Source organism: Anabrus simplex, chromosome 2, assembly GCF_040414725.1.
Source record: "Anabrus simplex isolate iqAnaSimp1 chromosome 2, ASM4041472v1, whole genome shotgun sequence".
Classification (NCBI taxonomy): Eukaryota; Metazoa; Arthropoda; class Insecta; order Orthoptera; family Tettigoniidae; genus Anabrus; species Anabrus simplex.
The window spans coordinates 273,995,906-274,013,252 of NC_090266.1; positions in this window are offsets into that span (position 1 = coordinate 273,995,906).

Below are 17,347 nucleotides of genomic sequence, written 5' to 3' on the forward strand. Positions count from 1 at the left end.
AATCATAATAATATAAATTAACTAATTCGTACTCGAAGTCCTAAATACGTGTGCTCCCAAAGCATGAATAGTTGACCAAGTTATCTGTTTCTTCGTAGGCTGGGGACCAACTAATTCAATTCCTTTTATTTCAGCTACATCGATCATGCTCCACTGCTTCGCTACTTACCAGACGATATGTTCGACTACCCCCTCCCGAGCCTTCGGACTTTGTAAGTATCACACTGCCTCATACTGCATGCACTGTTCTATATATAGTATAAAACTATTTTCCTCTACTTCACTCCGAAGAATCGAAGTTAAGAATATATGTGCATTTTCAGTCAGCCAAATCTTTTAATTAAAAAGCGCAGCTGCTTGGAGGGAATAACAAAAACTTTCTAAATGCACTAATGAGAATCTACGAAAATATCACTAATATACTGTAAGTAACAAATAAAAAAGGGAAAAGGGAAATAACGTAATAAATGAGTAAGTGCAGAAAATAGAACACATTCACATACATTAGATACGTGCAGGATGATCGCAACTAACTCTAAATGTACTGCACATCGTTAATGATGAATTCTACGGCTATTTAACGCAGCATACCTTAGTTTATGAGATAGACAAGTCTAAAGTTGAGAAATTTGGAGGACGATTCCTGAAATAAGAAATGTTAGAATTGGGCAAACAGCTTGCATAAATTATCTGTATTTTATTAGGTCATTAATAAGAGTCTGCAAAAGTGCTACTTGAAAAGATACAATTATCAACAAAATATACAAGCATCGATTATTAAAGACTGTGTGTTCTTATAGGTCCTAAAATACGGAATAACGAATTTGGTTTCTTGCTACTCTTTTAAAATGGAGTAGGCCTACACTGCACCCACCTGTGAAAATATTTACGATACGTATGGAGAGAGTTTGTGATGTTTGGGACATCACTGCATGTTTTTAATTATTGAACTATGAAATTAATTTATAAGATGTGTATATTTAATCACTGATAGGTCATGTTTAAATTAATATGTATATATATATATATATATATATATGTATATATATATATATATATATATATATATATATATATATATGTAGGGTTTTTATCATCCATTTTAATCATCATTTCATTTCTTCGTACCGCGGCTATAACGTATTCTGAACGAACAAATTATTGGGTAAAGTATTTCAACATCATGCATATTTTTAACTTGCAGTAAATTTTCCAATAGCCGTTGTGAGGTGACCAGAGTCAGCAGGCTAATTTCAGTCCAATTCCAGGAAAAGTACGTCATCTAGGTTACGAGTGATCTTACCCTCTCTACCTCATGAAGAGACAGTTGATACATTATTAACACCCACTTTTCAAACTCCGCTTCGGGACGCTTTATTTCAGCGGGAAAGTGCAGCCTATGTGAATGAACGTAATGAAGCAACGTGATGGATTCACAGCAATACATCGGAGAAGGGATGAGACCTCGAATCATACTGGACCATGTGATATGGCTGATGGAAGGAGACTTTTGAACCGATATATACCACCGACAAGAGCTGGAGAGGACATTCAGATTAGCATTCTTATTCACTTTCAGATTCACATTCACATTCTTATTGGACATTCTGATTCTCACTCTTGGAAGAGACTCTTACTACGATTCTACGTCTGCACGTCGGAGAAGATTTTAACTTAGTTCACTTCACATCTGAGTATATTCTACTCAAAAGTTACTCTCATTGGGACTTGTAATCTCAATGACGAGAGGTAGTCAACGGGAGACCGGTTTTGACTAGTTAGGGGAGGAGAGCTTTTATTATGAATTTAGCTACGCTACTGTTCCGTAATACGGAAGAATACGAGTGTATTCTCTCCATGAACATAACCCATGGTGGTTTTGCATTTAAAATTAGGACTCATTACGACTTTATGTAAGGAGTACAGTAGGATGTGTTAAAGACAGGAAGTAGGACTGGAATCCAACAACAGAGGACGCAGCCGGCACGAGAGATCCACCCATCATCAGCTTCATGATAACAGAGTCTACAAATGGTAAGCTAAAGGCATAAGTTACTGCAAGTCTTCGCGCAACAGTTCATTTTCAAAATTAATTTCATTCAATTTTTATTTTGCTTCCGTAAGTTCAGATTTCGTTAACACGCCGTTACGTCACGTTTTTCATCTTAATAAATAGCTGTTTTAATTTGTATTTTATGAAATTATTATTAATGATCCTTTAATTCCAAGTTAATGTACTTAATTAATTTGTGTCCCGTCACCCCACCCCTGGGAGTTTTTTGAGTCTCATTACGTATTATTATTATTATTATTATTATTATTATTATTATTATTATTATTATTATTATTAATTATCTACTTTTGTTTTCAAGCCATAAGCTTGATGACTGGCGCCCTTGGGATACTGTTTATGGAGAAACAATGACATATCATTTATTTATTTTAATATTAAAGTGACCCGCCACGTTATAATTTTGTCATACATCTGTGGGCCATGTGGGTACGTCACAAGTTCTGTTGCTGTTTGAGGTGATCAACGATATACTAATGCAAAAAGGGAAGAAAGGTGTTTGTCTGCTGGGATTTGAATGGCAATTTTTAAATGAATTTCTCGTATGAAATGAAGTCATTAGTTTGGAATTTACCTGCAGCCAGTTGAAGGAACTGGAGAAGAGAACAGGCTTGAACTGGTGGATAATAGCTTTAGACTTTGGATGCGTTCGGCCACCCACAACCTCTTACACGAAATTAGATGAGATGATTTATGACACCCAGTATATTTACCTGGTATTGTATTATTAGAATTCCTCTTTTTTCGTTCCGTACATATTTCATTGAATGGAAAATCGTTCATTGATTTTAACACCGTCAAAGCTCTTGGATGATTCATTCGCCGCTAAGGAACGTTATAACTAGAGCCCAGAAGTTCAGGCATTTATTTTGGCTAAAATAGGCAGGCAAATAAAGTACTTAACACTTGGGAAATAGCCAGTAAAAAAATTAAGATAGGCATTTATAAGGACAAAAATTGGCACTAAATTATTGAAATGGCGTATGGCTTTTAGTACCCGGGGAGTGTCCAAGTTTGACTCGCCAGATGCAGGTCTTTTGATTTGACACCCGTAGGCGACCTGTGTGTCGTGATGAGGATGAAATTATGATGAAGACGACACATACACCCAGTCTCCGTGCCGGCGAAATTAACCAATTATGGTTAAAATTCCAGACCCTGCCGGGAATCGAACCCGGGACTCCTGTGGCCAACGGCCAGCACGCTAACCATTTATTCAGCCATGGAGCCAGACACTAAATTATTAAAGATGCTTTAATGTAAGCTACGTAGCACGCATCTGCATCATATTTTGGTAGTTAAACCTTACATCCCCCTGTAGGTGGGGATGATAGAATAACGTCAACGGTATCCCCTGCCTGTCGTAAGAGGCGACTAAAAGGGGAACCAGCGGTTCTCAACTTGGGAATATGTGTTGGCGACCACGGTTCCCCTAGTTAGTCTGGCATTGCTTCCACCTGTGTCAGGTTCGTCGCTCTTTCTTTTCTGTCCGACCTCCCTTGGTTAACTCTTGTTCTTTTCCGACCCCGACGGTATTAGATCTGCGAGGCCTAGCGAGTCTTTCATTTTCACGCTTTTTGTGTTCCTTCCCCTTCTTTTGCTGATACTTTTATTTTTCAAAGTATCGGACCTATACCATTCTCTTTCTGATTAGTGTTAGTAGAGGATGGTTACCAAGTTGCTCTTGCTCTTAAAAGAATAATCACCACCAGCACTTATTTTTACGTAGCAGCGATGGGACCTGGAAAACCTCTCGAGCATTTGGCTTGTAGAGTTTTCAGTAGAGATTTGTGTAATATGAAAATTGTGTTTATATAAATGCTATTTTTTTATCTAACTTCAAATGAAATATCTTCTTTATTATTAATACAGTACATTGGAATGATATTTTGTTTTATTTCCACCGATTAATTTTAATATATAAATAACAGCACAAAATATCTACAGCAACTCAAAAAAGGCAAAAGAAGGCTTTAATCTATCAAATAGGCTACGAAAGCTAAAATAGGCAAGAAAGGCAAAATAATAACTGGCCCTACCGTTCCCAACATGAGTGTGTGGTGTCCGGCTCCATGGCTAAATGGTTAGCGCGCTGGAATTTGGTCACAGGAGTCCCGGGTTCGATTCCCGGCAGGGTCGGGAGTTTTAACCATCATTGGGTAATTTCTCTGGCACGGGGCTGGGTGTATGTGTCGTCTTCATCATCATTTTATCCTCATCACGACGCGCAGGTCGCCTACGGGAGTTAAATCAAAAGACCTGCATCCGGCGAGCCGAGCTTGTCCTCGGACACTCCCGGCTCTAAAAGCCATACGCCATTTCACTTCATTTCAGAGTGTGGTGGCTGTAATAGTGGAGTCGTGATACCTATGTGCTCTACAGCGACGATATTTATTTCCAGTAACTGCAACTCGCTCTACAAGTCTGTCGATCGCAACGATCATAATTTGCATGTGACCTCGCAAGGGTGAGAGGGATCCGGAGATCTCGGACATCAGTGTTGAGGTTGATCATGTCCTATCCAGCGATTTCGTTACCTCTAGTTTAACAGTATAGATAACTGTCATGCGTTGTGTGATTATTACTGCCACATTCTAACATTTCCTATCACAGAAATCATCATCTAGAATTTCCAAATTTTGGCTAGACTATCTCGTAGAAAAATAGAATTTATACTGCAGTGTAGTGCGATAAATCGATGTAGAATCTAGCGAATAATATGTACAAAAGTCTTTCAACGTTATAAGTTTGACGAGGCAATACTTCACGGAATATTGGAGGTAGAGAGGTAAAAATTGACACATATAATTGACATGGCATGGAGTTTTATTGACACCAAAAGAAAGTACACAAGATGACCAACAGATGGCGCTGGATAGCAATGCGTCAGGTAGAAATGGCCACATATGCTTGACATGACATGGGATTTTCTTGACACCAACAACGAGTGCCAACAGATGGCGCTGGATAGCAATACGTCAGATATGCCGCATGAGACCCGTGTACGCTATAAAAGGAGCTGCTGTGAGAGAGGGCCAACAGAGGACATCGACATCTCTGATTTGGATTGCACCGAACTCCGTCGCACCTTCAAATCAGTTTTGCTCGGCCGGGTGGCTCACCATCTATATCTTAGCTTCCCGCCGATTCAATCAGCATATTGGGCCGACACCTACTTGGTAGTCAGCCATCCCAGCACCATGTCTAGCTGCGTGCTCCATGATATCGATCCCGTCCTCTCTGACCAGGACTTACTGGCACACGTCCCAGCCCGAAGCGTCTCAAGGATACTGTAAGACTTCGTTCCTACACGTCGGGTCCTGCTACATCTCCACTCAGCTGACGCCGTTTCACATTTTCTCGCCAGCGGAATCTACTTGGACCGCCAGATCCATCGAGTGACGTCTTGTCCTTCGTAATTGCCGACGAAGCACCACCACAGTGGACTCCGTCCGAACCATCTTCCTCTCATTTCTACACAACTCCCATCACCACCACCAGCATCACCATCACCACTACCGTCACAACGACCTCCACGCCCTCTATCCCTCTCTATCCTTCTGTTCCGGTCACAACTGTTATAACATGCCAACCTTCTCCTCTCATGACTTCTTTCCTCCCTGTCTGCCTTACCCCTGAAGGACCTCAACACCCGAACTAGCCCACTGAGACATCTCCGTCTACAGCTGCGGCACTGCCTTCGTCACCACCATCTACGCACGCCGCCGACGCAGCAACCTCCGCCGCACCACCATCCACGCAGTCCTCATCGACCTGTCACACCATGTACAGTTGTGTGATACACGGAGTGAATTCTGCTCTCTGAGCTCGAACGATTCCCCAGGAACTTCAAGCCGAAGGCGTCCCAGTCCGTCGCGTCTTTCGGATCAAGAACTCCTCCGGCCCGACGTATATGGTTCGCGTACACCTTCCAACTGCCGAAGATGTCCAACGACTTATTGCCAATGGTGCTTACATCTATCGCTATCATCATAAAGTTCAGCCCTCTCTCTCTCCACCTCAACCTATTCGCCAACATTTCAACCCACCATATTGCCGCCCGCGGCCAGCTCATCCTTTCCAACCTAGTACACCCGTCCGCCCACGCCTTTCCCCACCTAGTTTCTTCCATCAACCACCTCCAACGCTAGATATCATCCGACTCCTCATCACTTCCCTTAACAATATCACAACAATTCTGCAACTCCATTTCCATTTCCACCCTGCTACATTCATTTAAACTTCACTCTTAGAGCACAATTCCTATCATTCCCATCTCCCCAGCTAAGAAGACCCACCGTTACTTCACCATGAATTTTCACATCGCTATACCCACCTTCCTCTTCTATCACACCTTCTACTTCTTTTACCTTCTCCCGGCCCGAGAGATCGCGACACGATCTAGGGGGCCCGCCCCGTCTTCGGACGGGGAATGAAAACCTCTCAAGCAAGCAAGCAAACAAGCAAGCAAGCAAGCAAGCAAGCAAGCAAGCAAGCAAGAGAGGGCCATGGCCAGAGTGAAGGCGTAACCTCCAGGAGGGGAATGAAAACATGAAAAAAAGAAGAAAAAGAGACGGACTCAGATGCGCCTGCAATCGTGGCATGTTGACGTAGCCAGAAAAGGCACTGTTAGTGACGCTTTACTGTACTTTATTTTGGTGTCAATAAAGACCCATGTCATGCCAATCACGTGTTTCAATTATTACCTCTCTACGTCGAATATCCCGTACCTCGTCTAATATTAACGAACGTTTTGATCACCCTGTATTTAAAATGATGAAGATGAAGTTTCGGCCAGCCTGTATACACTATAAATTTTAAATTGAATGAGGCTAAACCAAGAACACTCGCAACTAAATATTTAGCTAAAAATATACACAAACTCCTGTCAACGATGATTTGAAGTTTGTAGTGAGATTGCTAATAAACTTTCCTTAATTTTTTTAATTACCGAGCAAGTAGGTGCGCGGTTTGGCTCATGCATCTATCACCTTGCATGTTGGAGATAGTGGGTTCGAATCCCATTGTCGGCACCTGTGAAGACTGTGTTCCGTGGTTTCCCATTTTCACACCAAGCAAACGTTGGGGATGTCCCTCAGTTAAGGCCACGGTCACTTCCTTCACACTCCTAGCGCTTTCCTATCCTATTGCCGCCATAAAACCTATTCCAGCCGGTGCGAGGTAAAGCAAACTGTAACATTTTTGTAAATTACTTAGCACTCCTTTTCTCGTATTTTGTATTCATTTAATGCGTTTATACTGATGATTAATTAATAACTGAAAAACACCAGTTATTTGGAACTTCAGCTATGATACCCCGAGAAGCTTGACCTCTAAACTCCGTTTAAAATCAAAAAGGTTACAATTCATTTTCATAGCCTTCAGTTCACAACCCTTCTGTTACAGCATCAGTTAATTTATAGTGTATAGCTTTTAACCTAACAATTTCTTTCTTGCAGACGTATCGTCCACACTGGTCTTATTCACGTCCCAAATCTGCATCATCTGAAGACTAACTCAATCCTGCACATGGTGTAAGTAATCTGAGCTCCTATTGCATATTTTTTGTGAGATAACTCCTTTAAGCAATGGCATTTAACAAATAGATACATATAGCCTCTAATTAGACCACTAAGGCAGATATTACAGTATGTATTCTCATTTTCTATTTTATTTTCCTTCGTATTTCGTCTCTGTCATTATTATTATTATTATTATTATTATTATTATTATTATTATTATTATTGCTGGGCTGAGTCGCTGGCTTCTGACCCCCACATGGCAGGTTCGGTCCTGCCAGAGTCCGATGGTATTTGAATGTGCTCAAATACGTCAGCCTTGTTGAGGTAGATTTACTGGCACGTAAAAGAACTCCTGCGGGACTAAACTCACGCACCTCGGCGTCTCTGAAAACCGTAAAAGTAGTTAGTGGGACGTAAAGCAATTATTATTATTATTATTATTATTATTATTATTATTATTATTATTATTATTATTATTATTATTATTATTATTGTTGTTGTTGTTGTTGTTGTTGTTGTTGTTGTTGTTGTTGTTGTTGTTGTTGTTGTTGTTGAGAAAATATCACAGAGGTGTAAGAAGCAGTTGGAGTGAATGGGTGGACAAGGAATTAACTAGAGTAGAACTTAACTCAACGAAATTCGAAATTTTATCTTTCCTTTTTTTTCTTTTTTTTTTTTCTTTTGTATAAAATTGGAGTAATAGGAGATTTGGAACAAATAACAGTTAAATCGAATAATAATTAGCTCGTCAGCTCTGATAACAACAGCGGACTATAAGACCAAAAATCAGGTACAAAAACTAGAGAGAATTATAAACATGATAATATATGAAAGGATCAGATTTATAGCTCTGAACAGGTACACTATTTTAAAAGAGCATGTTTGCTCCACTAACTTATATCGCCTAAGAATCTGAGCTGGAAAGTAAATATAGTCCCGCCTCTCAGAGGCATAAATATTTTTACAGAGCACAAGGTTATAGCTGACAATCTTCAAATAAGGTGTTTACAGTCACGGAGCCCTGTTTTGGGCTTATCGTCTGCTCAACAGTTTTTCACTTTCTGTTCCAGAACATAAACAGGGGCAATGGGTGCTTATACTAAATGGCCTTAATATAAAAAGTAAAAGGTCTAACATGATTGGCCATGAACAAAAGGCTAAGAGGCGAAACAATTGCACTCCTTCTAGATTATTTTAAAAACCTAAGTGGCCTTATGGCCCAAAGATACAGAGGCTAAGCCTATTCTACGCTGGGATGACTAAATGAGAAACATTGCATTCCAAAATAGCGTTAAGAATTGTAGATGATTAGAAACTTTAGTCACCCCATACCAAGCTGAATGGGAAAAAACAGAGTGTTACATACCGTATCTCCCAAAAGCGAATAGAACAGAGTACTCAGACCGGCCGAAAATTCTACATTTAAACCACCAAATTTCGAAATTTACATACAATAAAAGAGGTTTGAAACATTTCCCTCAAGCTATCTGCCGGAGGTATCACATGTGAAGAAAATTCTGCCATTACCTTCAGTTGCTGGGCATTCTGAATGCCGACCGCGGCCCCTGCCGCCGAATAACACGCCGCACTCACTACACTGGAGCAGTGAAGATTACAATACGGCCCTAAAGCGCCCAGCTTTTATATTATCTCGAGAGGAAGTTTCCAGAACTCTTTGCAGATAGGCTGTATTTCTGTACACACCCCCAATTTTAATTGGCTAGCAGAAATATTTACAAATTTCTGATTGATTGATTGATTGATTGATTGATTGATTGATTGATTGATTGATTGATTGATTGATTGATTGATTGATTGATTGATTGATTGATTGATTGATTGATTGATTGATTTTGGAGAACGAACTAGCAGAAGTGTTGACAGCTTTGATACATGAACAAAACAATCTACAAAGACTAAGCCTAGCTAATAGAAAAATCAATTTTCCAGTCAGAATTAATTACTATAAATCCCGCCAGAGGGGCACTTAGACCGATGGTAGAGACATCTCACAGTTGAAAACCAAACTGTCTTGTACTACACCAGTTCAAGGTAGATTATATAGATGGCCTTATTAGAGGCGAGTAGTTTAACTGGCCGGAGAATGTGTACACACAGTACAAATATTATTACTATTAGTAGTAGTAGTAGTAGTATTTCTCAGAAACTGAATATCTATCACGCATTCGCCTACTTCTAAATAGAGGTCCATAGACGCCACATATATTCCGGCTCCATGGCTGTATGGTCAGCATTAAGGCCTTCAGGCAAGAGGGTTCCGAGTCCTATTCGCAGTAGTGTCGGGGATGTAAACGGCATCCGTTAAATTCCTGTGACTCGAGAAGTAGCTGTTCGTGTTTATCCCAATAAACTCGTCTTCATATACACACAACACACCAAAGTAGCACGCAATAACGAATGCATCCTTCCACATACGGCTGGCATCCAGCCATAAAATCAGGCCAAGTCCACACGGGGACCACGGTCTGGGAAAAGCAGAGGAGGAACAAAAAAGTACCACGTATTCTTCATGCTCATTACTTAATAGTGATACATACTGTGCCATTTTTAAGGCGGTGGTCTACTTTCTTGATATGTGCGCCGGCGGCTCCTGCAACTAATGACATTTAAAAAAATACCTACCGCCTCATGTAGACTCTTCTCCTCAGGCGTGGTGCGATCTTGGATCCCTCGGGTTGATGGGCCACACGTCGATCGGGGGTGAGGAAATGAAAGATGGGGTAAACTAAACTATTAAATGACGGTACCCAAAGACTGAATTAAAATTTATATAAATAAAATGATTTATTTAACAAAATTTGCAAAGTGTAAAAATGAAAGTAAAAAGTGTAAAATAAAATAATATGAAATAAAATTAAAATTCAAAACAATTAAAAGATCTGCATTACAATAAGTTAATTATCTGCCTTAATAAATTTTGACTGAAGGTCGATTAAATTTACAGTAAATATTCTGGGTTACATCGAACCACTGTCTCCATAACGATGACGTGACCACATTTAAAACACTGGTCAGAAATACAGCCTCATTTGAATAAATGATTTGCAATACCTTGGAAAATGTCCTCTCAAAATAAATTTGAGTAATTAATTAGTTAATTTGTTAATTCATCAAATTGACATTGACTTTGAGGTGTCCATCAAATATTTAACCCACATTCAAATTCAGTTGGGAAACACCCAACTCTAAAATAATAATAGAATGCACTAACCATGTGTAACAATAAAAGAAGAGAAAAAAACAACCATGAACATGGTACTTTATCCGTTATATAACCTTTGCCACATATTTAAACTACTCGTGGCTCAAAAACAAGAAAATTTATTGAACCGAAAACCTGAGTGCTACCATCACTCATTTAATTAGTTAAACCTTACTTATTTAACTGTGATAGTCTGGACGCTTAAAATACTTAAATTAATTAGGCCAAGTGCCTCAAGTTTACTTCTTAAATGAAAGCGATCCCTATACATCGTTAATTTTGCCTAGTTTGCCGCTGCCTGCATTTTCATTGCGAATGCATATTTGTGTGGTACCAACTCTAGATGGAGGCAGATTCCATCTTATTTATGTAACTCATTTGCGGCACTTGTGATACAACTGCTTATTAAAGATCGCTTCATTTGCCTAACTGAAATGTAGTGGATTTCTGAGGCTTGGTGATTACTAACTGTCTTCTGATGTGAGCATACCACTACTATGGTTTGACTATGAACTAATCGATGATCTATTACCCTAACACATGAAATCTTATTTACATAAATGAACATGTCAATGGAGAAACACTGCTCCCAAAAAATAATGAAATTAAAATAACCTGACTACACCTATTTATTTACATAAATTAAATACAAACACTATTCACGTATCATCAGATTCTAAAATAATACGGTGACAAAATATATACAAAGAAAGGATATTATTACAAAAATCCAGATCCCAAAAATCGCTGCCTAATAAAATTTTAAAATAAAAATGCGCAATATCGAAGTATAAAATATTACCCTGGTTCAAGTAGCAAAATTATGTGAATTTGATGGCAATCTTCTAACCTCAGACGAAAATGTCTGGGCATGACACTATTCAATCTTTACGGACAATAATTATTGGTATTACATATCATCAATGATTATACATGACTGTCGAAACACACATTGATCGGTCTCTCTGTTCACAATTCACCTCGGCCTCTAACTTGCATATTTTCCGAGCATCTATTTTCCCTGGAAACGATTTGAAACAATACAGGCTTTTCACCTACAACCATCACACATGTAGTCGCATATTTAACACACTCGGTTAAATTATTCATCTCGCAATTCTATTTATTCATCAATATTCTCGACGTAGTAACTCATAATACGGCCTCGCTCGTATCAGGCGGGCGAAATAACTGTGTCGTTCACATCTCCATTTTTACGACATTATGCATGACACGGTCCAAATATCACATTTTCCATTTTTCAACGCAGATCATCAGGGATATTACTATTACTTTGCTCGTTATTTTGATCATCTACCGTTTCACATATTATGAAATATCAGAGCTAACTTATCAATGGCTTCCCGTCACTAATTATTTAACTGAAATAACGAGATTGCCTCTCAAAAACACGGCTATCGAAATGTGTAACCACGTTTACATAAAGAAATTAACTTTTGCGTATCAACCATATCGTCGCGAAATACAAGAGCTACCGGAAACGGTCATCTGAATAATGATTACATAAAATGAACTAATAAACTGGATGCGCTAGTAGCAAAGTAAACATTTAAACTAACATGGCGGCATCTACAAAATCAAAACGTCAACAAAATAACACTCATTACCATAGTTATTATTATCATCACTTTAAAATCTGCACTACACTGCATGTAAATTTCTTAGTAAAATAGGAATCTCATATGTCAAAATGACTTCCTTCAAAATGATCCAGAAATAATATGAAAAACGTTTACTTAAGGAAACTACGCACATAACACTTGCTAACACTTATTTATTATTATTATTATTATTATTATTATTATTATTATTATTATTATTATTATTATTACGATCATGATTTTATAATTACAATCATTGTGACACTATGGCATTTATATTTCGAGTCATCAAATATAATTGTCGTAGTCTCACGTTTAACTCAAAAATGAAAATGATATCAAACTATAATTAATACCATCCGACACGTAAATTATTTACCATCCTATCTAAAATTCTAAACTACATTTATGATCATCGATTGTTCATAGTCCTACATATTAACATATTTATATTCTGCTCATTTACCTTATTTGTGCTGGAGGCAGGTCGGATCACCCTCCGGCCTCCGTCATGATGAATTTAGTACTCCATCTTCAAGCTGATGTGGTTATCCGAGATGTCACACGCACTAACTTGATGCATTTTTACGATATCGTTGCACACGTCCACATTTATATTAGCACTCGTATTTTAACTCTCCTATGAAGATTATTCAGTGACACTGCATTAAGCATCTGACGTGAAGTTGAAAGTCTGGACTCCGCTACCTGCCTAGCCTCCTACTGTCGTCTCTCTCACCCCTCTCAGTTTGTTTGTGTAAAGGATTATTGGTTATTCACCTTCTCTGACCATAACACTGGACTCAAGGTCTTAGTGCCGCAGCATTCCACTAGTGAAAACAAAGTCCTTCTACCTGTAACTGGCTTGACTAATTCTGCTCCCAAATTTCTCACTTGCAATAGTAGTTCTATGAGAGTGTGGAAAAAGTTAAATTTAATGTTCCCGATGATATGTGGAGAATTTTATAATAATCGTCCTCCAAAATATGACCTTTCCACAAAATATACAAGCTACACATGAACTACGGAAAATGTTATGCAGCTACGTGTTACGAAGAGATTCATTGTTCATCTCGGTCCTAGCATGTTATAAGTTCATTCAAGGCAAGTGTTGAGAATATAACGATCATTGTCATTTGTTAATTTAATTGCCTGATTATCTCTGCATAAACTAAAGTTGAATAAAAGTTTGTCAAAGTGTTCATTTCGGCTAAGATATTACTCACACAAGTAAATACATTACTCACTCGAATGCCAACAACTGTCTCTTATCGCGTTCCGTAGAATCGCCTCCGTACATTTAAGTTCTCCCGCAAGACTGTCGGTTCGGACAAGAGTAAATTCTCAAACAAGACTGAAGATTCGTACAAGACTGAGAATTCTTACAAGACTGAGATTCACCACACTGGTGTCGTTGGTTTTGTAAACTGTCCTCCCCCCACTTCGAAAATAGTTCTGTGGAAGGGATGTGGCGTAATAATCCTGCACTTGGGACCGATTTACCATACGTCCATAGGTTAGAATTTTAGGAAATGTGTTCTAAACATTCCTAATTTTGGTCCGATTTACGTGTTACATTGAGGTATGAGAAACGATCACAGGTTAATTTATACGATGGCGCGCGTCACTGGCTCTATTTTCTGCAAGAGTATGGCACCTTCCCGCCATGACTATTCTTTGTCTGGGCGATACCACTCTTCCATGTAAAATTAAAAATTTCTTATTTAACCACTGATTAACCACACATTTGCACTGATAAATCCTCAAATATTGTTTGGAAGTCAGGACACAATCCTTCACAGCTACTTCGGGCACCAAATCGCGAAATACTAGCTGCAGATTCCCGCTATGACAAGACATTAAAATTTGCAATTTTGTGATTGGCTGAGACGTTCGCGCTCTTAGTAGCTTGGATTCTTCCACTTTCTGCCAAGGAATGACGGGCATTATTCGTTTCTCTGTCGCACATCTAGGTAGGGCAGATTCCGATGTGCGGATTCACGTGGGAACTGGATAGAAAGTTTCCACCTCTCGTCGGCATCATAAACATAATTGAACGTACCACTCAGGCCAGCTATTTCCTGTTCGTGCCTTAAGACGTATTCTGTGGATATATCTTCAGTCTGAACGGCGCCTGAATGTTGCTTTGTGAGACTGCAAGCTGTTCCCAGCCTTCTGCAGTATTCCCATGTGCGAATTATTAAACATTTAATTTATGCATCTATTATGCACATTCGCTTATAGGTGCAATACTTTATGTCAGTACTCAATACTGATATGTATTTTCTGTTCCAGTACTCGGTACTGGTTCGCCTCTATGTTATAAGCTGCCATCCCCGGAGGCCCGGGTTCGATTCTTGGCTCTGCCACGAAATTTGAAAAGTGGTACGAGGGCTGGAACGGGGTACACTCAGCCTCGGGAGGTCAACTGAGTAGATGTGGGTTCGGTTCCCACCTCAGCCATCCTGGAAGTGGTTTTCCGTGGTTTCCCACTTCTCATCCAGGTATATGTCGGGATGGTACCTAACGTAAGGCCAAGGGCGCTTCCTTCCCTCTTCTTTGTCTATCCCTTACAATCTTCCCATCCCCCCGCAAGGGCCCTGTTCAGCATAGCAGATGAGGCTGCCTGGGCGAGGTACTGGGAATCCTCCCCAGTTGTATCCCCGACCCAGAGTTTGAAGCTAAAGGACACTGCCCATGAGGCGGTAGGTGGGATCCGTGGCTGAGTCCGAGGGAAAAACCGAACCTGAACAGGGGCCTGGCGGGGGGTGGTAAGATTGGGGGGGATAGACAAGGAAGAGGGAAGGAAGCGGCCGTGGCCTTAAGTTAGGTACCACCCCAGCATTTACCTGGAGGAGAAGTAGGAAACCACGGAAAACCACTTCCAGGATGGCTGAGGTGTGAATCGAACCCACCTCTACTCAGTTGACCTCGCGAGGCTGAGCGGACCCCGTTCCAGCCCTCGTACCACTTTTCAAATTTCGTGTCAGAGCCGAGAATCGAACCCGGGCCTCCGGGGGTGACAGCTAATCACACTAACCACTACACCACAGAGGTGGTCAATTAACATTATTATTATTATTATTATTATTATTATTATTATTATTATTATTATTATTATTATTATTACGGATTCTAGAGAACGACGGAAAGTGGTGTGAAGAACATCTGACTCTGAATAGGAAGATAATCTATAGGAAACTCACAAAGTACTCATCATCAGAGAAGACTTTTAACTCGCACCATGAGCATCGCATGAAGAAAGAGTCACCTTACTGGCAAAAAACGGTCATTCCGTCTAAAATGGAAGTGATAGCTGCAGTCGCTAAGTGCGACCAGTATCCAGTAATCGGGAGATAGTGGGTTCGAGCCCCACTGTCGGGAACCCTGAAGATGGTTTTCTGTGGTTTCCCATTTTCACACCAGGCAAATGCCGGGGCTGTACCTTAATTAAAGCCACGGCAGCTTCCTTCCAATTCTAGGCCTTTCCTATCACATCGTCGCCGTAAGACGTATCTGTGTCGGTGCGACGTAAAGCAAATAGTAAAAAACAATTAAAAGTAGTGTAATAGCTACAGGGGCGTGATAGTCAAATAATATTGTCACTGACTTCTCACCAAAGCGGACACTGTCAGAATTTTCAAGTGAAAACTCATGTACCCGTGGCTAGGATCACATGTAAAATTAGACGTCCTGTAACTTATATCAACAGTCGAGTAAAACTACCAATTTGCTTGCTCTTTTAAGTACAGCTCCGGCCTTTGCATGAAGTAAAATAGGAAACAACATGAAACAATCTATAGGTGAGTCCACGACTTGGTTCAAACCCATCATCTCCGGAATACACGATTACAGCAACACAGCCCGTATCATGTAGCCAACTTTGTCGGTTCAGTGATCTTGTGTCTCAAGTTGAGTGATCCCTGTTGATCGATGGCAAGTTAATTAGTGGGAGTACTTATCATTGGTAAGGCTCGGCAGACTGATATCGGGGTTCTTGATGGAGAACAGAATGCTATTATATATTTGAAATTAACTATCTAATTATAAGGGAATATCAACTGAGTGAAGTCCAAACTTGTTCAAAGATATTATTAAATTGCTACTAACGTATAACCATTCGTCTGCGAATTTCTGATCAGTGTTAATTGTTTGAGAGCTGCGCATATGATCTCACAGTAGCGGCAATTACGGGGGTGAGGGAGGGGGGAATCCCCCCCCCCCTCCACTTCCCACTTTGTGGAGAAAACATTTTTATTCCATTTCAGTCGGCTGAAACTACGAATTATAATAATTACTATGAAAACAATTTGTCACGTCCCTGTTGTACTACCAGCTAATTCTTTCGTTTATTTTATTTAATTATTAACAAAACTTTTATTGGAAATGCGCAAAAAATGTGGTTCATCGACGCTAACCGGTTTGTATAGCGCCACAGAAAGTAGTGGAGAATTTGCATGTGCTATGAGGAAGGGTAGCGGGGGAATATTTTTTGCGAACGTCATGGACACTGAGGTATACTTCACCCGCTTGCCTCCCGCATTCGTCAGTCTGGCAGTCTCTCAAGTGTCTGTAAGTTTCTTAGTGTCTAGTTAAATATTAAAAGATTTTAATTGTATAATGTCCGACTCGTTGGCTGAATAGTCAGCGTCCTGGCCTTCGGTTCAGAGGGTCCCGGGTTCGATTCCCGGCCGGGTCCGGGATTTTAACCTTAATTGGTTAATTCCAATGGCCCGGGGGCTGGGTGTTTGTGCTGTCCCCAACATCCCTGCAACTCACACGTCACACATAACTCTATCCTCCACCACAATAACACGCAGTTACCTACACATGGCAGATGCCGCCCACCCTCATCGGAGGGTCTGCTTTACAAGGGCTGCACTCGGCTAGAAATAGCCACACGAAATTA